This window comes from Triticum dicoccoides, chromosome 2A (assembly GCF_002162155.2).
Source record: "Triticum dicoccoides isolate Atlit2015 ecotype Zavitan chromosome 2A, WEW_v2.0, whole genome shotgun sequence".
In the NCBI taxonomy this organism is placed as follows: Eukaryota; Viridiplantae; Streptophyta; class Magnoliopsida; order Poales; family Poaceae; genus Triticum; species Triticum dicoccoides.
In genome coordinates this window covers 98504483-98529547 of record NC_041382.1, presented here as the reverse complement: position 1 = coordinate 98529547, position 25065 = coordinate 98504483, and the positions used below count along the sequence as shown (strand labels likewise).

General features: G+C 47.4%; 1 long non-coding RNA gene across 4 annotated transcripts; it reads left to right on the top strand.

Annotated features, from left to right (window-relative positions):
* Positions 1–10980: 10980 nt before the first annotated feature.
* On the top strand, positions 10981–24950 carry LOC119353599. Of its 4 annotated transcripts, none has more exons than XR_005170475.1 (3): positions 10981–11584; positions 22861–23139; positions 23288–24950. It is a non-coding gene; the product is annotated as an uncharacterized LOC119353599 (long non-coding RNA). The 4 variants fall into 4 exon arrangements; XR_005170474.1 differs by having other exon boundaries at positions 22798–23139; XR_005170473.1 differs by lacking the exon at positions 10981–11584 and having other exon boundaries at positions 22217–23139; positions 23288–23492; positions 23767–24950.
* Positions 24951–25065: the final 115 nt, after the last annotated feature.

Genomic DNA, 25065 nt, shown 5'->3' with positions numbered 1-25065 from the left:
ATGGCCATAGAAGGTTTTATTCATGTAAACAGGACAACAATTATTCTCTAACTTACATGAATAACCGTATTGCAATAAACATGATCCAATCATATTCATGCTCAACGCAAACACTAAATAACATTTATTTTAGGTTTAACACTAATCCCGAAAGTATAGGGAGTGTGCGGTGATGATCATATCAATCTTGGAACCATTTCCAATACACATCGTCACTTCACCCTTAACTAGACTCTGTTCATTCTGCAATTCCCGTTTCAAGTTACTATTCTTAGCAACTGAACTAGTATCAAATACTGAGGGGTTGCTATAAACACTAGTAAAGTACACATCAATAACATGTATATCAAATATACCTATGTTCACTTTCCCATCCTTCTTATCTGCCAATTACTTGGGGTAGTTCCGCTTCCAGTGACCAGTCCCTTTGCAGTAGAAGCACTCACTTTCAGGCTAAGGTCCAGACTTGGGTTTTTTCACTTGAGCAGCAACTTGCTTGTCGTTCTTCTTGAAGTTCCCCTTTCTTCCCTTTGTCCCTTTACTTGAAACTACTGGCTTTGTTTACCATCAACACTTGATGCTTTTATTGATTTCTACCTTCGTCGATTTCAGCATCACGAAGAGCTTGGGAATCGTTTCTGTTATCCCTTGCATATTATAGTTCATCACGAAGTTCTACTAACTTGGTGATGGTGACTAGAGAATTCTGTCAATCACTATTTTATCTGAAAGATTAACTCCCACTTGATTCAAGCGATTGTAGTACCCAGACAATCTAAGCACATGCTCACTGCTTGAGCTATTCTCCTCCATCTTTTAGCTATAGAACTTGTTGGAGACTTCATATCTCTCAACTCGGGCATTTGCTTGAAATATTAACTTCAACTCCTGGAACATCTCATATGGCCCATGACGTTCAAAACGTCTTTGAAGTCCCGATTCTAAGCCGTTTAAGCATGGTGCACTAAACTATCAAGTAGTCATCATATTAAGCTAGCCAAACGTTCATAACATCTGCATCTGCTCCTGCAATAGGTTTGTCACCTAGCGGTGCATCAAGGACATAATTCTTCTGTGCAGCAATGAGGATAAACCTCAAATCACGGATCCAATCTGCATCATTGCTACTAACGTCTTTCAACTTAGTTTTCTCTAGGAACATATCAAAAATAAAAGAGGGGAGCTAAACGCGAGCTATTGATCTACAACATAGATATGCTAATACTACGAGGACTAAGTTCATGATAAATTTAAGTTCAGTTAATAATATTACTTAAGAACTCCCACTTAGATAGACATCCCTCTAATCCTCTAAGTGATCACGTGATCCATATCAACTAAACCATGTCCGATCATCACGTGAGATGGAGTAGTTTCAATGGTGAACATCACTATGTTGATCATATCTACTATATGATTCACGCTCGACCTTTCAGTCTCAGTGTTCCAAGGCCATATCTGTTATATGCTAGGCTCGTCAAGTTTAACCTGAGTATTCCACGTGTGCAACTGTTTTGCACCCGTTGTATTTGAACGTAGAGCCTATCACACCCGATCATCACGTGGTGTCTCAGCACGAAGAACTTTCACAGTGGTGCATACTTAGGGAGAACACTTGTACCTTGATAATTAGTGAGAGATCATCTTATAAAGCTACCGTCGAACTAAGCAAAATAAGATGTATAAAAGATAAACATCACATGCAATCAAAATATGTGACATGATATGACAATCATCATCGTGTGCCTTTGATATCCATCTCCAAAGTATCGTCATGATTTCCATCATCACCGGCATGACACCATGATCTCCATCATCTTGATCTATATCAATGTGTCGTCACATGGTCGTCTCGCCAACTATTTCTCTTGCAACTATTGCTATCGCATAGCGATAAAGTAAGGCAATTATTTGGCGCTTGCATCTTATGCAATAAAGAGACAACCATAAGGCTTCTGCCAGTTGCCGATAACTTCAACAAACCATGATCATCTTATACAACAACTTATATCTCATCACGTCTTGACCATATCACATCACAACATGCCCTGCAAAAACAAGTTAGACGTCCTCTACTTTGTTGTTGCAAGTTTTACGTGGTTGCTATGGGCTGATCAATAACCGTTCTTACCTACGCATCAAAACCACAATGATAGTTCGTCAAGTTGGTGATGTTTTAACCTTTGCAAGGACCGGGTGTAGCCACACTCGGTTCAACTAAAGTTGGAGAAACTGACACCCACCAGCCACCTGTGTGCAAAGCACGTCGGTAGAACCAGTCTCGTGTAAGCGTACGTGTAATGTCGGTCCGGGCCGCTTCATCCAACAATATCGCCGAACCAAAGTATGACATGCCGGTAAGCAGTAAGACTTATATCGCCCACAACTCAGTTGTGTTCTACTCGTGCATATTACATCAACGCATAAAACCTGGCTCTGATGCCACTGTTAGTAATTAAAAAAAAATTCCTACGCACATGCAGGATCATGGTGATGCATAGCAATGAGAGGGGAGAGTGTTGTCTACATACCCTCGTAAACCGTTCGCAAAAGCGTTGTATCAACGCGGTTGATGTAGTCGTACATCTTCACGATCCGACTGATCCAAGTACCGAAAGCACGGCACCTCCGAGTTCTGCACACGTTCGGCTCGATGACGTCCTCGCCTTCTCGATCCAGCAAGAGGGGCAAAGTAGTAGATGAGTTCCGGCAGCACGACGGCGTGGTGACGGTGTTGGTGAAGAACAATCTCCGCAGGGCTTCACCTAAGCACTACGAAAACTATGATGGAGGATAAACTAGAGGGGATGGGGTTGCCGGCACACGGCTTGGTGTTTCTTGATGTGTCTTGGGTGCTAGCCCAACCCCTCTATTTATATGTTGAGCCTTGGGGTCGAAACTTGGAGTAAAAGCCTCCACAAAGTCGGTTTCACCCAAAAGGCAAGAGTCCTTCTCGGACTCCAGGGCCAGACGCCAGGGTTCCCGGTGTCTGGACCCACACGCCAGGGACCCTGGCGTTTGGCCCCTGGACTCCGCAAAACTTCCTTTTGCGCTTTCCAAAAACCTTGTGGGCTTTCCCCTTTGGCCCAAATAAAGTGTTCTCGTACCCAAACATTCCCGGAAACATCCGGAACCCTTTCCGGTGAATTTCGGAACCCTTCCGGAGTCCAAACACTATTATCCCATATATCAATCTTTATCTCCAGACCATTCCGGAGTTCCTCGTCATGTCCGTGATCTTATCCGGAACTCTGAACAACATTCGGTCACCAACATACATAACTCATAGTACTATATCGTCAACGAACGTTAAGCGTGCGGACCCTACAGGTTCGAGAACTATGTAGACATGACCGAGACACCTCTCTGGTCAATAACCAATAGCGGGACCTGGATGTCCATATTGGCTGCTACATATTCTACGAAGATCTTTATCGGTCAGACTGCATAACAACATACGTTGTTCCCTTTGTCATCGGTATGTTACTTGCCCGAGATTCGATCGTCGGTATCTCAATACCTAGTTCAATCTCGTTACCGACAAGTCTCTTTACTCGTTCCGTAATACATCATCCCGCAACTAACTCATTAGTTGCAATGCTTGCAAGGCTTATAGTGATGTGCATTACCGAGTGGGCCCAGAGATACCTCTCCGACAATCGAAGTGACAAATCCTAATCTCGAAATACGCCAACCCAACAAGTACCTTCGGAGACACCTGTAGAGCACATTTATAATCACCCAGTTACGTTGTGACGTTTGGTGGCACACGAAGTGTTCCTATGGTAAACAGGAGTTGCATAATCTCATAGTCATAGGAACATGTATAAGGCATGAAGAAAGCAATAGCAACAAACTAAACAATCAAGTGCTAAGCTAACGGAATGGGTCAAGTCAATCACATCATTCTCCTAATGATGTGATCCCATTAATCAAATGACAACTCATGTCCATGGTTAGGAAACTTAACCATCTTTGATCAATGAGCTAGTCAAGTAGAGGCATACTAGTGACACTCTGTTTGTCTATGTATTCACACATGTATTATGTTTCCGGTTAATACAATCCTAGCGTGAATAATAAACATTTATCATGAAATAAGGAAATAAATAATAACTTTATTATTGCCTCTAGGGCATGTTTCCTTCAGTTGTGGCCAACCGAGCCTGTTCCGAATAGTTATTCCGGTTTGGTGTAGAGGCTTGTTGATGCGGTGTCGCGTATCGATGCTGTGAAGCGATCATCGTGCATTGAGGGTGCGTGAATGACTTTTGCCCGAGTCAAAACATTCCGGGGGAAGATGAAGGACATCGATGTTGCGACGAAGAGTCCGCCCAAAGGCAAGGACCGCCCAAAACCGGAGCATTATTTTGAAGACGTCCTAGAGGCTGCCCGCTTTATGGAGGGTCAGTGCTCAAAAGACATAATGTTCGAGTGAGGTGTATGAAAATTGTAAAAGACAATTTTATAGTTAATCTATTTATGTTTTGCTTGAAAGCTTGAATTCCTCCTGTGAGGCCGTTTTGATATAATCTAAAAGTTTTCCAGTCGTCGGCTTCAACCCCCTCGTAGGAAGTACAGGGGTGTTCGGAAAGGCATTAAATCATTCTTTATCCAACGTCTTGGTCCATGAAGGAGGTGATAAATGCGGTGAACCAGGCAATCGGACTATAGGGCGTTAACGCTTTCACTTATCCATAGGAGTTTTATTGTGGGGCTACGACATAGCCCATGGTATGTATGTGGCATATGGTGCCTTACATATTTGATTTGAAAAAGATCCCTCGTGTGACACGGAGAATCGCTAAAGATTCCAAGAAGTCGTCAAGTGGTTGACCAGCTCACGCCGCATCATGACAGTCAGTTTTCGGCTTTCTCTACTGATGTGCCCATCTGGTTTAGACCAGGGCACAATCGCAGTAGTTCTCCATTTACTACCCTAGCCGATAGAGCGAAATGTAGGATAGCAAGCACAGGAGCCGGGCAACCCAACTATTGACCCAAGACAATGATTCAGAGATGATGCATATAAGGCCAAACTTGCAACGCTGAAGTATGCTATAGAGCTATTCGGACTTTTACTGGCAACTCATTTGTTCCCACACCAAGCCCCTGGCAGGTTATGCCAAGGAATTTATGTGAAATAACCGTAGGAGCCATATTTGTTGGGGAAACAATGCAGGTGATTAGTTTGGATATTGTTTAATGGGAACTGAGCGATATGCCAATGATTACTTATGATATATACTCCCGGCTATTTGACATGCTCGGGGTTGGAGGCGGAGGAACATGCATAGTACAGACTCGAGAAATAGAGAGTGCGGTCTACGAAAAGTTATTTTGGACCTCCTGTCGCACGTCTGCGCCGCCAGTCCTCGGTGGGGGGAATCCTTGATGGAAATAGCCCCTTAGGTGAGTGTACGGACCCGGACTCTGATAGAGCCAGTTTCCGATGTTTATCTTGTTCGTCACCTGTTTTTAAAGGATAGCGAAGGAAGAAATAAAAAGAAAATAAATTATAATAATAAAAGTTACTGGAGTTCTTGCAGGCTTGTCCGTATTGTGCTTCCGCTAATGCCCATGGTATCTTGAGTGCGTAATGATGTATGCGTGGTACAAACTTTGTAGGTGTACGGAGTGGGCGGCGGAAGCCGGGTTGCTATTTCCGTTATAGGAGTAGTTGATCCTCAGGTGGAGACTGCTTCTGACCCCCGGTGTTTCGTTGGTGAACCTTTCCATCATCCCTGTCGCTTGGCAGCCTCCTCCCCCTGTGTTCGGCGTTGAGCTTGCCGGCCTATTTAAAGACCCAGCAGTTTCTGTTGGTATGATTAGCTGGTTTATCGGGGTGGCCATGAATCTGGCAGGGTCGGTCCAATATCATGTCCAGGTTGGATGGTTCGTCTCGATCCGCCTTGAATGGCTTCTTCCACTGACCGGGCTTGGGGTTGTTGAATCCGGCGTTGACCATTGTGTCGCCTGATCTTTGATTGTCATTGCGACTGTTGTTTTTGCTTCCTCGTGGCTTGTCGTTGCCGTCTCGGGTTTCGGAGGTGCCCTGGTTGCTGGCGCTATTGCTTCTACAAGCGAGCCAGCCGTCTTCTCCCGCGCAAAAGCAGGTCATCAGAGCAGTGAGGGTTGTCATGGATTTAGGTCCTTCTTGGCCGAGGTGGTGTGCAAGCCATTCGTCCCGGACGCTGTGTCTGAAAGCCGCAAGGGCTTCCGCGTCCGGACAGTCGATGATTTGGTTCTTTTTGACTAAGAACCGAGTCCAGAGCTGCCTGGCTGATTCTCTGGGCTGTTGGACAATGTGACTTAGGTCATCGGCATCCGGTGGCCGGACACGTGTTCCTCGGAAGTTATCGAGGAAGGCCTCTTCCAAGTCCTCCCAGCTGCCTATGGAGTTTTCGGGCAGGCTGTTTAACCAGTACCGAGCCGGCCCTTTTAGTTTTAGTGGGAGGTATTTAATGGCGTGGAGGTCGTCCCCATGGGCCATGTGGATGTGGAGGATGAAATCTTCTATCCATACCGCGGGATCGGTTGTCCCGTCGTATGATTCAATATTGACATGTTTGAATCCTTCAGGGAATTCATGATCCATTACTTCATCAATGAAGCAAAGCGGGTGTGCGGTGCCTCTATGTTGGGCCACACTGCGACGTAACTCCGAAAGAGTCCCTTTGCGGTTTTCGGATCGGGCGTGGCGAGGTTTGACACGTCCAAATAGGTAGCCATCGTCGCATGTCGAAGCATGCTTTCACGATCCGTAGATCGGTCTTGCGTTTCCTACTCTATTGTCCAAGTCCCTCTGCAGGTTGTCTGGGTAATCATGACCTGCGTTGTTCTTGCCTTTACGGCGAAGTGGGGCGGTCTGGTGTTCGGCTTGAGTTGCCTCTTTATCCAGACAGAGTTGTCGGCGACCTGCCGCATTGTGTGACTATGGTATGGGCTCCAACGCCCCGTCATCGGACTGGTATAGCGATCTGTGCTTTGGCTAGGCCACTAAGGCCGTATTCTTCGGCGACCAGGATTTCGGTCCATCTGTCATTGAGTAGGTCTTGGTCAGCTTGAAGCTGCTGCTGCTTCTTTTTCAGGCTCCTTGCCGTAGCTATCAGCCTGTGCTTGAAGCACTCCTGCTCCAGGGGCTCTTCGGGTACGATGAAGTCTTCGTCGCTGAGGCTTACCTCATCTTCGGAGAGCGGAAGGTAGTTGTCGTCCTCTAAACCGTCGCTGGGCGGGTCCTGTTCATTGGGGATGGCTTGTCGGTTTTCCTGTTCCTCCTGCTCGGATATTGCTCCCACAGGGTCTTCATTGCTTTCGGCATCGTCCGGAGTACTATTTTATCCAGCGCCATCGTTTCTGCGGCATGACTTGGGGCGGCGTTTTGGGCACCGGAACTTAAACTGTGTCTCAGGAGTTTTAACTGGATCTCCCTTGTCCTTGCCGTGAGGCTTTTTAAGTGTATCGATCATGTACACGTCATATGAAGGGGTGGTCGTTCCACGCCTGCTGACTGGCGGGTCTTGGCCTTGCTCCTTATCGGCATCGCCGTCTATGCCGTCAATGTCTTCGGATCCAGAAGCGGGCATGTTGGTGAAGTCCTCGACAGTGGCTATGAAGTGGGTGGCGGGTGGGAAGCAAAATTCTCCATTGTCAGCCTCAAGCTCGAACCGTACATAGTTCGGCCGTGAGTCCCCCATCGGGGACAGGTTTTTCAACGAATTCAGCACATCGCCAAAGGGAGAGTGTCGGAAGACATCAGCGGCGCTGAACTTGATGATTGATAACCGATCCAGCTCGGTGTCCGGGAGTGCGCAAGGTTCAGAACTTATAGTCGGAAACAAGTCCGAAATTCCGTTGACGCTGATATTGCCTGGTGTTGAGTTTGTGTGCGGCTCCAACGCCGAGGACTCTGTGGCTTCGGATGGTGCAAACTACTCCGGATCTAAGGTCGTAGCAGTTATAGGAACCATCCCCAGAACCTGGTCCGATGACAGATTTAGGTCACGTTCATCGGAGCGAGGGGGAGAGATCGCCGCGGTCTCAAATCCATTAAAGATCAAGTCTCCACGGATATCTGTGACATAGTTCAAGCTTCCAATTCTGACCTGATGGCCAGGGGCATAGCTATCGACCTGCTCCAGACGGCCAAGCGAGTTGGCCCGCAGTACGAAGCCGCCGAACGCGAAAATCTATCCGGGAAGGAAAGTTCCGCCTTGGACAACGTTACTATAGACAATTGAAGGGGCCATCGAACCTTTTGTCGACGGCACAATGGAACTCTCAATGAAAGCACCAATGTCGGTGTCAAAACCGGCGGATCTCGGGTATGGGGTCCCGAATTGTGCGTCTAGGATCAATGGTAACAGGAGACGGGGGACATAATGTTTACCCAGGTTCCGGCCCTCTCTATGGAGGTAATACCCTACTTCCTGCTTGATTGATCTTGATGAATATGAGTATTACAAGAGTTGATCTACCACGAGATCGTGATGGCTAAACCCTAGAAGCCTAGCCTGTATGACTATGGTAATGAGTATATCCTTTCCGGACTAACCCCTCCGGTTTATATAGACACCGTGGGGGGGAATCTGGGGCTACATAGAGTCGGTTACATAAGAAGGAATCTTCATAGTTGGTCGCCAAGCTTGCTTTCCACGCCAAGGAGAGTCCAATCCGGACATAGGTACAGTCTTCGGCCTTCATGTCTTCACAGCCCATCAGTCCGGCCCATGAATAACAGGCCAGACGCCCGAGGACCCCTTAGTCCAGGACTCCCTCACCGACTACCGAAGTGCATGCCGCGACCCGAGCTCCTCTCGACGCCATGATCGTTGCCAAAACAAAAACCAGCGCCCCGCCTCAGCTAACCACGCGGCGAAGATGCCGCCATCCACCGGTCTCCCAGTCGTAGCCGGCTCCAATACTATGCCCCCAAGGAGGAGAAAGACGCGAAGAAGTCTTCCTCGCCTGATCCAGCGGATCTGAGGTTTCCCTCCAGAACCCAAGACGTGGAGAGGAGGAAAACACCTCCACGACGACGCTTCCAATAAAGGGTGCGACACCCGCGGGTGCCGTCGCCGGCTCCGATGCAGACCGGAACAAGGATTTCTCTCAGAGGTGCGCCGACCACCTACTGCCACCGACCGCCGCCCACCAATCACCACACCCCTGCCGAAGCCGACTCCAATCTGGCCGCGGGATCCCTCGATCCGCCACGCCCAGGCACGCACCGCCCCCTGACCGAAGCTGCCACCACCAAAACCCGGGGCCGCCGCCCCGGCAACACCATTAGCCACGAGTCCCCACAACCGGAACTCAGTCAGGGAGACAAGCTGCAGCGAGGACGCCCTCAATGGGGTCATGGCGCCCGTGGACGCCGCCATCGTCGCCCCGTCCATAGACAAGCATGGTTTTCACCAACAGCCGCACCATATGACTAAAGATCGGCTGATCCACCGGCACACCACGGCCACTGCTTCACCCTAACGAACACCGCAGCCGTCGTCACCCATCATCGCCCTAGGGCTGCCGCCCTAGGATCCAGACCGCAGACCTCCACCGCGCGGCCGCCGCATGCTGCACAACAGAGAAGAAGCCCGAGCAGGGAGGGAGGGCCGCCACCCCACCTCAACTCGCCGGACAGGCTGCCAGATCCGCAACCCGCCAGCCGAAACACCAGCCGGCACCACCACGGCACCAGGCCAGAGGAACGCAGCAAGGGCTCTTCCTGGACGCACAACAGGGGGCCGAGCCTCCCTCCACCCCAGCACCACCGACCGCGCTGGCCGTAGCATGCGAGGATCCAGATCGGGCCCTCATGGGCGCCACGACCACGACCACTCGCCCGCAGCGGCGCACCGACCGCCGCGACCGGATCCCGCGCCGAGCGCCGGAGACCATCTTCGCCATGAGCCAGGACACCACCCCAGAGCCAAGGGCCGGTTAGCCGCCGTCCGCACGCGATATCCCCATCTCACGCGCAAGCGGCAGCCAGAGAGCGCCCCGCCGCCGCCGGCTCCTCGTAGGCTTTGCCTGCCGGAGGCCGCCGGCGACGGCGAGGGATAGAAGGCGGAGGGAGGGAAGAGGCTGCGGGGACGGGGGCACCGCCCGTGTCGCCCCGGGGAGGGAGCGGCATGGGGGAGAGATGCGTGGTTTTGGCACCTGAGGAATCCCTGACGGGGATTTCAGCGGAGGGGGAAGAGGGAGATTTGGGGGAGAGACAGGGTGAGGGCGACAATTGCATAGGTATAGGTTTTTTAGATTTTACATGCCACGCTTAAATAGAACAACTAAATATATCAAGAAGTATTTCAAATGCTAGAATTTTTTACCCATTTGTGATAATAGGCTTAATAGCCACATGATACACAAAATAATAGGAATCTAATAACGCCCGGACCTCAAGTATGAGCACATGGCAAATTGAACGTTTTTTATGGCGAGTTTAGTTTTATGAGGAGTTGGCAAGCACGGCCACTTCATGCTTTAGTCTCTTTTTTGACAGAAAATTGTCGTGTGTGTTAACTAACTTGTCATTCTTGCGTCATTAGAATTGCCATAAAAAACGTTCAATTTGCCATTTGCTCGTACATGGCATCAGGTACTTATCATTTCGGAAAGAATATTGCCTAGTACACCGCATACTCACATGTTAGGGTGACCGCGTGAGAGTCCAACGTAAATGGGGATTTGCTATCATTTTCTCAAAACAATTTGATTTAACATACAATCACCACTGGAAAATTTCATCGCCACACATTCAATTGTTCACCGAATCTCTGGGTTGCACATAAAGTTTGGTCCAAACCGTGTGCAATGAGGGGTATCAAGAGACTAGTTTCCATAGTAGTGGACCGAGTTTATAGGAGTTATTATTGCGGAATCGATAACCTCCGAACGTTCGGTTTCTGGGCGTCCCGGCCCGAACGTCCTCATCGCCGTCCATCGTGTCGCACGAATTTTGGAGCATACAAAGTCGCCACGTCAGCCCACAAACTCGTTCGGGATGAAACGAACTCTCCCGAACGCCGTCCACTCCTCTGCCTCACTCCTTTTCCCCACTCTTCCCCTATCCTCCCCCGGCTGCCTCTAATACGGTGAGGCCCGCGGATCCCGGCGACTCCCGGCGAGTAGCCCGCGCTAGATGCGTGGTAGGAGAGCCCCGGATGGCGGTAGATGGCTGGATCCCACCCAAGCACGCCAGGGCACGGAGACGAACCGTGCGGCCGTCTTCATGAGTGGCGGCTCGCCGGAGGCCGGGCGGCCGCGTGGGTATGACCGGGTCAAGGCGCTCACCGCCGATCGCGCGCGCCTGGAAGCGGAGAACGAGAGGCCCTCCATGCGCGGCCGTCTTCATGAGCCGCGGCTCGCCGGAGACCGGGCGGTGGCGTGTGTATGACCGGGTCGAGCCGCTTGTCGCCGACCACGCGCGCCTGGAAGCGGAGAACGAGGCCCTCCACGCGCGACCGTCTCCATGAGCGGCGGCTCGCCAGAGGCCGGGCGGCGGCGTGGTTACGTCCGGGTCGAGGCGCTCGCTGCCGACCGCTCGCCGCGTTTTCTACAAATTGTGCAGCTCGTGTCTAAGGTATGAATCGTGCCCACGCCTCTCCCATTCCAGTTCTTCTACTAACTAGTGTGAGTTTTCTCGAGACGAGTTGTCGTCCTGCCGATTGTTGGATTTTTAGAAGATAATCAACATGGGGTGTTGCTTAGTGTAGTACTTTGGGGACTGGAACGTATGTATTAGCTGCAGGAGATGAATCCTCTATAATTTGTGTCCTGCTAATTTGCACAAATGTGGGTAGATGTTGCCATGGCACATTTTTGCTGCAACATTTTGTTGCAGGCTGCCATTTTTGTGGTTTTGTTCGGGAGCACATGGAAAGTTACAGATTAAAATGTCCCCCTCCCCCTAAAAATGATGGCAAATTTGTTTCCAGTGACGGCAAGTTGATATGCACCCCGACTGCAATTTTGTCATGTTTTGTGCTTCGCAAACATCAATATTTGCCATGGCAAAAATACTTGTATTTCACATGGAAAATTTTAGATTAAGTTGCCATGGCAAAAATACTTGTATTTCACATGGAAAATTTTAGATTAAGTTGCCATGGCAAATTTTATTTTAAGTTACCATGGCAAAATTTTACTCCATTTTTGCCATGGCAAATTTAACTTGATTTTTTGCCATGGAAAAAAATACTTTCATTTTCACATGGCAAATTTTGGATTAAGTCGCCGTGGCAAATTTTCTTCTAAGTTGCCATGGCAAATTTATTGTAAAGAGCATGGCAATTTTTATTTAAATATTATGGCAAATTTGCGTTTATAGAACATGGCAACTTTTACTATGTATAATTGTGTAGCCATGATATTTTTAAGTTATTTCCATGGCAAAAGTACTACATTTTTGCCATGGCAAATTTGACTCCATTTATGGCATGGAAAACTTCTTTAATTAACTTGTCAAAAAACATGCAAACTTGCCATGGAAAAGTTATAGATGTTCAAAAACATGGCAAACTTTTCCATGGTAACTTTAGATGTTCAAAAACATGGCAAACTTTGTAGATGTTCAAAAATATGGCAAATTTTCCATGGCATTTTAAAATGTTCAAAAACATCGCAAACTTTAATGTGTGCAAAAAGATGGTAACTTCTTTTAATTAAGTTTGTTCAAAAACATGGCAAACTTTTTTTAATTAACATGTTCACAAACATGCAAACTTGCCATGGCAACAAAAGATGTTCAAAAACATGGCAATTTAAGATGTCAAATACATTTTACAAACTTGCCATGGCAAACTTAAGATGTGCAAAAACAAGGCAAACTTCTGTTTTAATTAAGTTTGTACAAATAGATGGCAAACATGAACATGACAAACTTGCTATGACAACTAAAGATGTTAAAAAACATGGCAAGCTAAGATGTTCAAACCCATGGCAAACTTGCCATGGCAACTAAAATCAGTATTTGTTTATAGATGCGAATTTTTCCATGGCAACTAAATGCATTTTTTGCCATGGTTCGTTGTGTCTTTTTGCTATGTCCATCCGTAGAATGTTAGTCATGGCCATTTTTACAAATTAGTTTGAGAATACGGCAAGTTTGTTTTTTCAAATTTGTTTTTGCCATGGCAAAAAGTTTTGATCCTTTGAAATTTGTTTTGCCATGGGGATTACATGAACGATATCATTACAACTTAAGATGTTTTCTTTATATTTTTTCTGAATTTTTTCTATGTGTCTACACAGAACCTTTTTCATCATATCACTTCATGGCAACTTTTTTGTTTTTTTGTAAATTTCGTAGTGATGGCAACTTTTCATACCGTAGCGATGCAGATTGCCATGAACTTCTTCCTTTTTTTGTGCCATTTTTGAAAACATAAACTTGAACATGGCAATTTATTTCATAGAATGCCAATAGTCAATGACATTTTTGTCGTGCAAAAGACCAGTGTTTATTAGTCACAGGAAACTGAGCTTTTTACTAGTCATAACTCAATATGGGCTTTATTTTTCGTTTTTCTTTTCACAGGAAAAAGGCCTGTAGGCCCACTTTCTCTACTGGATCGTGTGTTTTGCGTAACGACAAGTTTGATCGTTAGGGGGGGTGAGGCGTTCGGGCTGGAGGTTCTTTTCCACCGAACGAGTTTGTTCGGTCCTTCACTACTCCAGCACGAACGAGTCGTTCGGTCTGGTCCCTCCCTAGACCGAACGTTCGCCAGTTATCGGCGTCCGTATTAATAACATCTTACAATATCCCGGAAATACATAATAAGAAGAGATTTCATGACAAATTATTGATATTGATTTGGTATGGTACTGTGAATGTTGATACATCTTTGTACAAACTTATTCGAAGTTTAAATATTTGACTTAAACAAAATCCACAATCCTTGCAAACCCGAACGCAACAGTAATTAACCCGTGTAGATTTGGTGTAAAAAGAGAAAAGAAAGAAACAGTACAGATTTTGGTGCACTGGTGAGAATAGAACACAAACAAACAGCAGTCCTTACGAAAGCAGCATACCCTTGGACTCCATTTGCTCGACCGGGTGGAGCAAATTACAAAAGGAGCCGATATTGCTCCTCCTATATGGCCTTGACATTGGCGGCGGTCGGACCTTTTGGGCCGTTCTCGATGGTGAATTCGACATTCTGGCCCTCGGCGAGGTTCCGGAGGCCGGGGCCAGCGATTGCCGAGTAGTGGACGAAGACGTCCTTGCTGCCGTCCGAGGGGGTGATGAAGCCGAACCCCTTGGATTCGTTGAACCACTTCACCTGACCAGTAAGCGACATTTTCTCTCGGTATGTATCTCTGCAGTCTCTTCTCTCTCAAGATCTCAACCTGTTCGCTGTGCCTGTGCTTGGGGGTGGGGGTCTTGGCCAGAGGTGGACTGTTATATAGCCGGCGGTGAGGCGAGCAAGGCGAGGAGAGGTGGTGGTGCGACCGGGTATTTTAGTGCAGGATGTCATGTACGATTGATTTCATGTAGCTGGAGAGGTGGGTGCATATCAGGATCAAATCACACACGCAAACCTGCCCAGATACTGTCGCGCCGTTCACGTGCTCCAACGTGCACGCTTTTTTTTTTTGAGAACTGTGTGGCACGCCGACAGTGATGGAAATCGGGCCGGCCCAGTCGGGGGGCTTTCCTCCAGTACAACGTTTTCTTGTTTGTTTTTCTGTTTCCGATTTGGTTTTTCACTCCGGTTTTTGTTATTACGTTTTTCTCCCTTATTTTTAATCACATTTTTTGCGAATAATTTAAATTTGCATTTCTTTATCAAAGATTTTTGAAAATGCACATTGAACTTTTTTAAACACGGTGAATTTTTTTATTCTCGTTTAATATTTTTTAGGGCATTTTTATACATGAACATTTTTCTAATATGCGGTGAATGCTTTTTGCAAAATATGTTGAACATTTTTAATACCTGATGAACAATTTTCAAACACACAATGATTTTTTAAACACACATTGAACATTTTTTAAAATATGAGAAAAATTTAATACACGTTAATTTTTAAATATGTCATGCACATTTATTAAATAGACGATGAACTTTCCAAAAATCATGCTTTTTAAATAGAATGTTTACACACTTTTTAAGCATGTAACTTGTTTTACTTTGGTTAGAAAATACACCTTTGTATAAGAACCACATACAATTCTTTATCTTTAATGGGGCCATCAACTTAAGAAACATTTGTTTTTTAATGTCGATCCAATTTTTATAATACCAACGTACGCAAACTTAATAGAAAAGCACCCAAATTGGTGAGCTTCCACCGGAAAGAGTCTTCATCAAGCGGGAGGTTATCCGCCGTCAACATTTGGAGCAAATGAACCCAAACGATCCACTTATCCCCAATAAGTGCTTGTTGAAACATAATATTCAACAAACGTGGCTCTAACACAAAAGCCACAAACATGTTATTTCGCTACTTTTTTTTTAGCATCAGTACAGACACAAGCGCTCATATACACGCGCATAACCGTAGGCGCCTCGTCGTCGACAGGAACGTCTCCTCCCACTGAAAGCGTATCGCGGGAAATCCTAAAATAAATCCAGGAATAATGCGAGCACTAGTATTTGAACCCTGGTGGGTTGGGAATACCACTGCCCACCAAACCAACTCAACCACAGGTTGATTCGCTGTTATTTCGCTACTTGATGGTATAATGGTTTGGGTATTTAAGGCCTACCCGAGCATCTCTATCCAAGTATCTTCCCAAAATTGTTTAGTTTGACTATTGCCTATTACGAAATCCCCTCAGCTAAAAAAATCAACCTTCATCCTCAACCGACCCTTGCAAAAGGGCGACTTTGTTGGTTTAGCCGTCACCTGGGATAAAGTCTTTTGCGTGTAGGTATTTGTTACGAAGTACTTCTTGCCAAACATATTCCTCTTTGAGTAGCTTGAATAGTCATTTATATGAAGTCACGTCCCCTGCATCGTCTCGCGCAGGCGACTCGGGGGCGATTAGGTTTTTTACCCCAAGCGCCGCCACCCCTGCTACCTCCCCTTGCCGCCGTCACCGGCGGCCTCCGACCGGCCCGCGGCGGCGAGACTCCTTCCACCTCCTCCTCCTCCCTCCATCCTCGCGTTGGCCTCGTCCCTGCTCGCCCGCTTCGTGCTCGGTGGCACGGGGGCTGCGTGGAGGTCGGCGCCGCTGGATCTCGTTCAGGTGGCCTCCCTGCGGGCTGGGGCCTTGCCTCTTGCCGCCAGCCGACATGGGGAGCAGGCATGGTCGTTGCTGACTGCTGCCCCGTCCGGTGGGTCGCTCCTTGTGCTTGGAGCGGCCAGATCTAGATCACGGTGCTGGGGTGCTTGAAGGAGGTCGTTCCAGGTGGGGCCTTGGAGTGGTGCTCGCTGCGGTGGATGGACCGGCCGGCTTCACGTGAGCTGCTCGTTTCTTCGGAGACGGGTGAGCGTGGCTCTCTGGATTTGGGCGGCGGCCCTTCCGGTGAGACTCCATTTGCTTTGCAGTGAGAGATGGAGTAGGCGTGGTACCAGTGGCCTGGCCATGCGGCGGGGGTTCGGTGGACTATGGCCTCGGCATGCAGCCCTGGAGGCTGGCGGTGCTAGATCTGCCTGTTGCTTATCTTCCCCTGTTCGGTGTGCTCCTGTAACGCCCTCGATGCGGCTATATCTTCCACGTGTCGAAGCACGACTTAGAGGCATAACCGCATTGAAAGCAATGTCGCAAGTGAGGTAATCTTCACACAACCCATGTAATACATAAGGGAAAAAGATACATAGTTGGCTTACAATCGCCACTTCACACAATTACATGAATAAAGCATTACATCACCAGATACAATCAAGGTCCGACTACAGAACCCAAAATAAAAGAAGACTACCCCAAATGCTACACAGATCCCCGATCGTCCCAACTGGACTCCACTACTGACCAACTGGAAACGGAACAACATAACGAACACGATCTTCATCGAGCTCCTCCTTGAGCTCGGTTGTGTCACCTGCACGGTTTCATCGGCACCTGCAAACTGGTTTTGGAAGGAATCTGTGAGTCACGGGGACTCAGCAATCTCACACCCTCGCGATCAAGACTATTTAAGCTTATAGGTAGGTAAAAGGGTATGAGGTGGAGCTGCAGCAAGCACTAGCATGTATGGTGGCTAACATACGCAAATGAGAGCGAGAAGAGAAGGCAAAGCACGTTCGAGAATCCATGATCAAGAAGTGATCCTAGAACAACCTACGTCAAGCATAACTCCAACACCGTGTTCACTCCCTGAACTCCGGGAAGAGACCATCACGGTTACACACGCGGTTGATGTATTTTAATTAAGTCAAGCTTCAGGTTCTCTACAACCGGACATTAACAAATTCACATCTGTCCATAACCACGGGCACGGCTTTCGAAAGTTCAAAACCCTGTAGGGGTGTCCCAACTTAGCCCATCACAAGCTCTCACGGTCAACGAAGGATATTCCTTCTCCCAAGACAATCCGATCAGACTCGGAATCCCGGTTACAAGACATCTCGCCAATGGTAAAACTAAACCAGTAAAGTCACCCGATGTGCCGACAAATCCCGATAGGAGTCGCACGTACCTCGTTCTCAGGGCAACACCGGATGAGACTAGCTACGAGTAAAACCAGCCCTCAAGTTTCCCCGAGGTGGCCCTGCAGGCAGCTCAGTTCGGACCAACACTTAGAGAAGCACTGGCCCGGGGGGTTAAAATAAAGATGACCCTTGAGTCTGCAGAACCCAAGGGAAGGTGGTAGGTTGTTAGTGCAAATGGTAAAACCAAGGTTGGGCCTTGCTGGAGGAGTTTTATTTAAAGCGATCTGTCAAGGGGTTCCCATTATAACCCAACCGTGTAAGGAACGCAAAATCAAGGAACATAACACCGGTATGACGGAAACTAGGGCGGCAAGAGTGGAACAAAACACTAGGCATAAGGCCGAGCCTTCCATCCTTTACCAAGTATATAGATGCATTAATTAAATAAGAGGTATTGTGATATCCCAACAAATATTCATGTTCCAAACATGGAACAAGCTTCATCTTCACCTGCAACTATCAACGCTATAAGAGGGGCTGAGCAAAGCGATAACATAGCCAAACAACGGTTTGCTAGGACAAGGTGAGTTAGAGGTTTGACATGGCAATATGGGAGACATGATAAGCAAGTGGTGGGTATCGTAGCATAGACATAGCAATAGAGCGAGCATCTAGCAAGCAAAGATAGAAGTGATTTCGAGGGTATGGTCATCTTGCCTGAGATCCCGCAAGGAAGAAGAACGAGTCCATGAAGAAGACAAACGGACGTGGTCGAACGGATCCTCACAAACGCGACGTTAACGGAACTAATCCGAAGAAGCAATACCGGAAAGAAGCAAACACCATGGTAAACAACCATCACATAACCATCGCATGATGCACAACCAAGTATGATGCATGTCCGGTTTAAAGATACATGGCATGGCAAAGTGCACAAACAATTCTACAAATTAAGTGGAGATCAATATGCAACGAGTTGCATATTGACGAAACACCACAACAATTTATTTAGTTCGATCTCATTTATGTACCCAACAATATTAAATATTGTTAAACATGGCAAGAGGTAGAGCATATGAAAACTACCTATCTAGGCAAATTTAAATGAGGCCGGAACAACAAGCAACAAGTTCGGAAAAATCCTCATGTGCATATTTTAAATTTGGTACTGTTCTGCCCTAAAGCATATTTTGGAGTTGTTAAACATGCAAAGCATGCCACCATGTTAATCTAAGCTTTTTTACACCCCATTTACATATAAAGTTTGTTAAGTTCGGAGCTACGGTTATTTATTTATGAAATAAATCATTTTAACATGGCATTTGAGTAAATTTAAGCAAACATTAATTTAAACATCTTAAACATGAATGAAAACATCATATTATGAAACTAGATGCAATTCTAAACATTTTACCTATTTAAAACATTTTAAACCGATGCACGGTTTGTGAGATATTAAATGCATGAACATGAAGGACTGTTCTGTAAATATGCAGTTTTCTGGATAATTGCTAAAATCGCAGCAGCAGAAAAAAAAAACAGAACAGGCTGAAACTAGCTGCCCCGATAGTGCACAGGGGATCTCGGGCGGCTGCTCACATAGCGGGCCATGGCCCAGGACGGCGAGGCCGGATCTGGATGTGGCCCTGGAGCGGTGCAGTAGAAGCGGCCCAAGGCGAAGAGGCCACGCGCATGATGCAGGCCCAGGAACGCGAAGCAGAGGGCGGTCAACGGGATCGGGCGGTTCCAGGCGCGGGGGAACTGCTCTGCTCGTTTTTGAAGACAAACGACAGCGACGGGTTTCAGAGCGACGCCGGTCGGGAACGGGCAAGGGCGGCGGAGGTGATGGCTCGTCGGCGTCGGGGCTCGAGGCGGCCGGGTGCCGCATCCTCCGGCGACGGGGATGACGCCGAAGCAGAGGAGGCGAGCGGAACTGGGCGTCGGGCGGGGATGGAGGTCGGGGCGCCGGTGTCCCGTGGCGGAGGAAGACCATAGTGGTGGCGGCTTGATCCCCTGTCCATGAAAAAAACAAAAAAAGGAGAGAAAGAGAGCTGAGCGACAGGAGAGGGAGAGGTTCAGCAAGGAAAAGGAAAGGGAAGGGAGCAGAGGCCTCGCGGCGCTGCTGGTGGTGCTCTCCGGCCGCGGGAGGACGGTGAGGGAGTCTGGCGGGCAAGGCGCGGACGAACTAGGCGGCGAAGGGCGCTACAAGGAGACGGGCCTCCACGAGCTCGGGCAGGAGAAGGAGGGTCGAGGAGGTCCTGCGGTGGCACTGCCGGCGATGTGCTGGACTTCGGTGAGGCGAAGAGGCAGAGGGCGGATGCGGGGAAGACAGATCCGTCCGTTTCTCTGCTGGAATGGGTGCAAAACAGTGGCGAGGCGGAGCTCTACTACGGGGAGTTGGTTGCCGGCGGCGCGACAGACGGCAGGGTCGAGGGGCTTGCCTTGGGAGGAGCTCGTCTCCCTGAACTCAGGCGGGATCGGGAAGAGGCGAGGCCTCGGGCGCACGAGGCTGTGGGTGCGGGACACAGCAGCTCGATGGTTGGGCGAGGGGATCGAGGGAGATTTGAGTGAGGGGATCCCGATGTGGAAGATGAGACACGGGGTGGCGGCGACAGAGAAGGATGGATGGGACATCTCCCTAAAATTTAGGGTTTTGGTCTGATTTTGTTAGGGGTTGCCCACTATATATAGTAGGTGGCTAAAAAGAGAGGGGATTAGAGCCTCTAGATTTTGATCGAACGGCTTCGGGTGGTCTAAACAAAGAACAGATGATGTTTAGGATAACTCGGGATTGTTCCGGACCCACTGGTCATGACCGTGCGGATTCGGGTTCGGGGAAGTTTCGGACATGGTTGCGAAGGGTTTCGATGCACTGTGCAAAGAGGGATTCCGACAAAAGGCCACGGAGGCAAGGGCGGGTTAGGATGGGTTTCGGAGCCTCTGATCGCGACCGATGGATCCGATCGGGAGGGGGGATAGGTGGGCCTAGGTGGGATGATTGTGACTGTGTAGAAGGCCGAGGGCTGCGGGAGAGAAGAGAGAGAGAGAGAGACCCAGCAACAGTTTTCGGAGACCGAAAACGTCCGACGTTAGACCGGCTATATTGCCGCTATAGTTTAACGGCTGGGCTATCAAACGAGCTCCGAATGCGATGAAACTTGGCAGGCGACCTACTAACAACATAACAACACCACATGCCAACTTTCAACCCATTCCGAGAACATTTTCCGGCCACTTATAAAATAATATTTCGGACATGCCGCTGGCGCGTGCAAGTGTGTCTGGGCTCAGAACGGACAACGGACGGAACGAGGAGAACTCGGACGGATGCAAGTTTTGAAAACATGACGATGCAATGCAGATGATGACATGGCAAGATGCAACACGCAAGCAAATGACATGGCAACGACAGCGAATAACTGAAAGACACCTGGCACATCGGTCTCGCTGGCGTGCTAGTCGACCTTCGTCCGGGTTGCGGTGGGAGCTGGTGGTGGGAATCCAGACTGGGAGAAATCCCTGGTCGGCTTCGGCCGGCCGTGACGACGATGACGCCCGAGGGTGTCGTAGTTCTTCATGGAGACGTTGGCCAAGTCTGCTCCACCTCTTCCTTGCCCAGAGCCTCCCAGGTGAAAATCCTAACAGCGGTGGGCGGCGGCGGTGCTCTGCGTCGTTTCCTTCTTGAAGGCGCTGCCTTGGGAGCTTTGCGGTGATGGGCACTATTGGGTTTGTTCGAGGCGGCAACTGGTGTGCTCTTCTTTGTCCAAACATGTGCTTTTCCTCCGACGTGGTCTCGCCATGTGCAACGTGGCCTCTGCTTGCTCTTGGAGTGCCAAGACGGCGCATCCGGTGTGCGCTAACCCTCTCTAAGTGACCCCCGGTGGCATTCATCCATGTCCTTGGAACTTTCCGAACTTCCGACGGTGCGACGCCTTGCGATCCAGGCGAGGAGGTTGTGGCCTCCTTCAGAGATGGATTTGGATGGACGGATTGCGCCGGGGTCCTTAGTGTTTGGTGATGGCACGCCATGTTGATGCTTACTCATTTCTTCTCCAGTGTTGGCATGCTACTTGTTATGGTTCTGCTGTGGAAGAGGACCTCGACGTTTTAAGCTCTTAGTTTCTTTGTATATCCTTCCTGTGCGAAGCGTTTGGGGCCTTGTTAGGCCTTGTACAATGCTAGGTGCTTAGGAAGCTGCTTAGAAAAATAAACCGGGTTTTCTCTGAAGCACCAGTGCCTATTTCTATAGAAGAGACGCCTAATTAAGCATCTACCCTGTACAAATAAGCATTGATGCTTAAGAAAAGCCTGGTTTATTTCTTCAAGCACCTCTCCTCAGCACCTTGCATTGTACAAGGCCTTAGGTGCTTTCCAGCGCCTTTGTATCTTTCCGTTTCCTATTTGCTCTTGACGGTTGTTTGTTGCAGTTGTATCCTAGCCGGTTGATAGTTTTGTTAATTCAAAGTCGGGCAAGGTGCGAATCCTCTTGGACTCGGCTGCGTCTTTTCTCTAAAAAAGAATAGTCACTTATACTGAGTGAACACAAAGGATGATGGCGGTGCTAGTTGGAGCTAGTTGGTTTTTTTTTTTGAGCGGGAAGCTAGTTGCCCCAAAGGATTTCAGTTGAGGAGAGTGGGAAGGGGGGGTGGGGGTCGGGGGGGTTGTTAAATGCTGGAAATTTTGATCCTTTTGTGATAATGGCATCATCACATTACAAAACAGTAAAACGGAGCTACCCACGCCCCTTCACAGCAATTTGACGTCCTCTGCCGTCGGATCAGGCTAATGGACGCTACAAATCTGCCGTTCGTTCCCTCGGCCGCGCCTGCGCGTTTTTCGCTCCGTCATCGCGCCCCACTTACCCACCATAAACGGGCTGCTGCTCCGCTGATGGACCTAGGCATTCTGTCCTTAATCGGGCTGACTAGTCCTGAGAAACATAGGTTAGGTCCAGGAAAGTAGAGTACACATGCCCGTTCCGTGCTTTCTATCATCTCATGACTTTTCCGTCACATTGCCTCGGTTCTTCCCAAGGCGGCGGCGTGCGCCGTCGGCTTCATTCCTCGCAGTTCAGCGGTCCTCCTAGACGTGCGTTGTCGTCTTCATCCCTCATGGTTAATCCTTCTTTTTCTGAAGGAGCCCTATTCCCCCGATCGGCATACCAGATTAGCCTACAAAGTTGTACTGTTGTACAGTCCGCCCACGTAGAAGAAATTCTTGATGCATGGATTGATCCTTCTTTTTCTGAAGGAGCCCTATTCCCCCGATGAATTCGCATGCGTGATGCATCCTCACGAATCTCATCTTCTGTAGGTAAACACATCTCACCTACCCTTTATTTGGACTATTGAGGAATCGCGTAACAGATTGGTTCGTGCCCTGGTTCCATTGAATTTTTTTTCTTCTTGTGAGCTTGTGAGTCCTATGCTTCTATTTCTTCCCTCAGGTCATGTTGACTCTTGTGCATGGATTGATAATTGAGAAAGAAATCAATGAATTCTAGAAGAAATCGCTTGCCAATGTCACGGGTCCATATGATTCTGCTATGACCACGATGGCAACAATGAAACAAATATACCAATGCCTTTAAAGGTAAATTGTTGTTCTGCTTTACACTTTATAGTAGAAAAAAAATTGATGCCTGATCATTATTATTTTTAGAGTATTGGTTCTTATCCCATTTTTTTTTCAAGCATGTTGTCATTGATCAGCTATCAATCTGTTTCTTCTCAATTTGCAGAAGAGAAGTGAATTCAGAAAAAGTTAAGCATGGGAATGTATAAACCAACTTATGTTATGATCGAGCAACCAGGGATCGCACATCACAGCTCCAAAAACACAATGGTGCCATGGGGTAATTTTTATCATTTACTTCTTCAACACAAATATCAGTTTTTTGGTGCTTGTTGAAAGAGCTGCGTGGATCTTCCATGATTCCTCCCAAGGTGATATAATCTATTTCTATCTCTATCTTCTTTTATTTTGCGTGTGATATTTCTCTGTTTCGGTTGCAAATCAATAGATTTGGAAGTAGTGCTATCGGTGGATGCAAATCCATCGACCTGTAAGTGATGTTGATGCTAGATGTTTAGTTTTGCTCTATATGTATAAATCTGTGCTTGAAAACTGATTGAATTGATCAGATTACCACTTGTATTTGTTCTTTGCCTGATATCATGTGCAAATGCTCTGACACTTCTTGTTCATGACTTCTTATAGTGTAGCCCATTCATGAGAACGTATATGCACTTCTTGTTCTTGTTGAGATTATACACTACCAAAAAGGGATGATTTCATCGATTCAACATTGGTAAGGAAAATTGTGCTACTGGTAAGAACAGATGCTTCACATAATCATTTCTTCCTCGTTTGTCCTCCTAATAAGAATAGGTACATGCTGAATGCGTTTCTTTCTGGCTCATGGTTAAAACAGATGTTCTTTTTGCATTTTTCTGCTGGTAAGAGTAGATGCATCGGTCGAGTCTTCTCTTTTTGTATTTTTTATTGAGTAAAGCTGCTTAACCTGGGTGTATCTTTTGTTGGTCTCTTCTGAAGTGATGTTACACATGTAGATAAATACAAGAAATTATGAGGCCAATTCATATATACACTTGTCATTGTGAAATTATGTCTCAAATTCTTTGACAATGATAAAATAACTATGTTTGTGCATGCCTAGGATCTTGTGCCACACTCATTGCTATGAGACTTGCATTTTGGTTTCATGTTTCTGCAGTACTATTGTAACATACTCCCGCTGTCCTTGAAAGATTGTACTTCCAACTTTGTTGGAGGGTTAAACTATCTCTAAGTTTGACCGAGTTTGTGGAAAAATTTATCAATGTTTATGAAACCAAATAGGTATATGATGAAAATATATCGTGTCATGAATCTAATTCTACTAATTTGATGGCATAAATGTTGATGTATTATTGTATAAATACGGTCAAACATAATAAAATTTGACTTTCCAACAAAGTTGAAAGTATACTCTTTTAAGGACGGAGGGAGTATATGCTTTGTGTTTATCTCTTCTTAATGAAGGTGATCAAGAAATTGTTGAAAACAAGTTACTGCAAAGAGGCTGTATGGTGCAAAGTTTACATGTCAAATAGACGCCGAAGTCAACCTATATTTACAATGCAGGGACGGGCGCGGCAACGCGTCTTCATGGTCTAGTATATATAAAAAACTTGCCTACTACGTTGCATACATGCGTGCTAGGGCAACAGAGTCTGTGTCCAACTTCGATGAGGTTTGGTATCATTTTCTTCGGACAACTTTTCTTTTGCGGGGAATTTCTTCGGACAACTTGATTTGTCATATAACGGCCACTGAAATTTTTCATCGCTACATATGTAGTTGCTTATAAAATCTCTCGGTCGCGCATACCGTTTGGTCAACACCGTGTGCAATGAGGGGTATCAAGAGACTAATTTCCACAGTAGTGGACCAGGTTTATATAAATAGTTATTATCAAAATTTACAATACCCAACAAATACGTTACAGAAACACAT